The following is a 3,348-nucleotide window of genomic DNA, read 5'->3' as shown; positions in this document are numbered from 1 at the left end:
GCCCGTCACCAGTCTCTACTAGATGCAAAATCTCTGGTGCGCGGACCGATGGACAGAACTATGGCAGAACAATGCCATCCCAGAACGCCGAAAGATATCCTGTATGTCGACAGGCCAATAGGGTTTGAATTGCGTCGCAAGATATGATCTGCACTCAACAGAATAAGGACAGATGGTGGAAGATGTGTTGTACAAATAGGGATTAACAACATCACCAGCCTATGACTGTGATGCAGAACGACAAATTGTGCGGCACATCATACATACATGTCCTAACCGATCCTTTTCTGGCGATCCGGAGTTCCTGTAGGCAACTAAGATATCAGTTGTGTATGTTCAGCAGTTGGACATAAGCTTGTGACCTTCCATGCTTTGTAAAAGTCGTAAATTTAATCAGCCTACAATCTTCAGCTTTTATGCTATATGTTAAATATCTATATATGTATTGCTGAAGAAAAAATATTGCCTTGCGTGATGTGACGTTAGCCATACGCTAAATAGAAAATAAATACTTAACGATGCGTTTCCGTGACTACCATCATAAAAGTATGATGTCAACGATGGTACTCATCCGCAAAAAATAGTAACAGTCAAATACTGTAACTCGAACTTCTGGCAAACGCCAACTATGTGCTTTCGGGAGGCAGACAACTAGGATAATCAGTAACAAATTTGTTGCTTATGACAAGAGTGTCCTTCCGTAAACACAATGTTAATAATGAGTTGCACCATCCGGAGAATACCTAATCCGAATGTCACACGTACCGTATAATTTTTTGATCTTTCTACTTTAAAGTGATGTGTTTCACATATTACGCCGTATATTGTCTTCTTTCACTACGTACGTGCGATGAGATGTTTCATAGGTTTTGCGCAAGGAATCGAATTCATGATGAGACACACGATGTTCTAACAACAAATGAACGAAAAGTTGAATAATTTGAAAGAGTGATTATGTAGCGTAATAAGATATAGTCACTGGCATCAATGACAAAAACCAAACACACGAAAATGTCCGACACTAACAATGTATAAACATTGAGAAACGAATATTTTTATGGAAGTTCCAATCAATAATAGCATATGGTTTTATTTTAGCACACCCAGTATTAAAATTTACTAAGTCTTCAGATTTACTTTTTATAAAACACAAAATACATTTTCTTCGCTTCCCACGTACTTGTTTTATAGGTACATAATGTTATGCATAAGATATAAGAATTAAAATATCGTAATATTTTTTATACATACTCATTAAAGTAAATTTGATTTCAGTACTCGATGGCTCTGTCAGTAGCACATCAGCTATTAATAGCTGTCTATTTTAGAGTATTTCTGTGAAGTCTCAAAATATCAGCAGTAACAGCCTTTCCGATTTAATAATCAATGCAAGTCATGTCTTCAGAGAAATGTTAGGGAAATTACTAATAATTCTCCATCAATTAACTTTGTAGTTTGAGAACTGTCTCCAGAAAAGCTCCATCTTAACTGTGTCGACTTGTACAGAATTATCGCTTCAGTCACTTCACTTGCACGAAGCAAGAGCGGAATTTCACATTACTGAGTGATTTCTTTTACAGATTGGAAATACTGCAACTATAAATTTCGACTTAACTGGTAATATTTTTATGATATCTTACTTAGTATTCACAATCAAAACGATAACTTCAGTATCTCCGAAAAAGCGCAGTTCCGTATTAGGTTCTGGTAATTCCTCTAATAGTAGACTACCTAACAGATGTTGTTTGAGCTGCAAAACCTCTACCACACCAGATTCTTGTTTAATATAATATTATTAAGGTGCAAGATTGATACCCACTGACGGAAAAATATCAAAACAATAAAAAACAATTAATACAGAGTAATTAAATTTCCGGAATTCATTTTTCTAGGTAACATATTTAAGTGATTAACATCGCAAGATCACAGGTTAATATACGCACGAGATAATCCATTGCGAATGTGAAATGCTCGGAGGAGGAGGAGGAGGAGGATATTAGTGTTTAACGTCCCGTCGACAACGAAGTCATTAGAGACGGAGCGCAAGTTCGGGTGAGGGAAGGATGAGGAAGGAAATCGGCCGTGCCCTTTCGAAGGAACCATCCCGGCATTTGCCTGAAGCGATTTAGGGAAATCACGGAAAACCTAAATCAGGATGGCCGGAGACGGGATTGAACCGTCGTCCTCCGGAATGCGAGTCCAGTGTGCTAACCACTGCGCCACCTCGCTGGGTGAAATGCTCGGACATTACAAAGTGGTGTAACTGCCAATCTGCTGAATGCAAGCAAACACTCGTGCGTGCATTGTGTTGTACAAATGTCGAATGTCAGTTAGTGGGGTGGAGTTCAACGCCTGTTGCACTTGGCCAGTTAATGCTGTTTGCTGATGACGCTGAAGCTGTCATCCGATGATGCCCGTGTGTGCTCTATTGGAGACATGTTTGGTGATCAAGTAGGCCAAGGCAACATTCCGACACTCTGTAGGGCATGTTCTTTTACAACAGCAGTGTGTGGGCGTGTGTTATCCTGTTGGAGAACAACCCTTGGAATGGTGTTCATCAAAAGCAGCACGAGAGGCCGAATCAGAAGATTTAAATACAGTTTTGCAGTCATGGTGTGTGGGATAACCCCGAGAGTTTTCCTGCTGTCATACAAAATTGCACCCTAGACCGTAACTCCTGCTGTAGGTCCTATATCTAGCATGCAGACAGGTTGGTTGCAGGCTCTCAACTGGCTTCCTTCTAACCAACATGTGGCCATCACTGGCACCAAAGTCGAAGCACCTTTCACAAGAAAACACACCAGAGCTCCATCATACCCTTCAATGAGCTCTCGCTTGACACCACCGCAGTCGCCGACGGCGATGGTTCGAGATCGTTGGAATATACGCTGCAGTGAGTCTGGTTCGGAGTTGTCCTTGAAGTAACCGACTTATAACAGTTCTAGTGTCACTGTCGTGCCAACTGCGACCGTTACAGCGCGCATCTTCATAGAGGGGCTACTAGCGCCGCTCTTATGCGACTGGCACGAAATTTAAACAGACATAGTTTATCGGATGTAGAAACACGCGTACCAACTTTCGTTTACGCCGCACAACTCATTCATGGCGTTGCTATTTTTTTCCTTCAATGTAAATTGGTGCACAATTATTTCTAAGAAATATTTACATACTTTTACAGGCCTGAAGGTAATTGATATTTTTCAAATGTTTCGAAACAAATTTATTTCAGTAATTTTGGTTCTTCAAACTTGCGGTAAGTATGTTTCTAAAAGTTTAGCATTTCTATTAAGTACGAACGGAAGGTCGTACGCTTCAAAGTAGGTAGTTCAGAAAACTGTTCTTACTTTC

The 3,348-nt window shown here is 40.2% G+C and overlaps 1 non-coding gene across 1 annotated transcript; it reads right to left on the bottom strand.

Annotated features, from left to right (window-relative positions):
- Positions 1-2,156: 2,156 nt before the first annotated feature.
- Trnaa-cgc (transfer RNA alanine (anticodon CGC)) lies at positions 2,157-2,229 on the bottom strand. The gene has a single exon. It is a non-coding gene; the product is annotated as a tRNA-Ala (tRNA).
- Positions 2,230-3,348: the final 1,119 nt, after the last annotated feature.

The sequence above is a fragment of the Schistocerca nitens genome, chromosome 1 (genome assembly GCF_023898315.1).
Source record: "Schistocerca nitens isolate TAMUIC-IGC-003100 chromosome 1, iqSchNite1.1, whole genome shotgun sequence".
Lineage (NCBI taxonomy): Eukaryota > Metazoa > Arthropoda > Insecta > Orthoptera > Acrididae > Schistocerca > Schistocerca nitens.
This window is presented reverse-complemented; position numbering and strand designations above follow the sequence as displayed.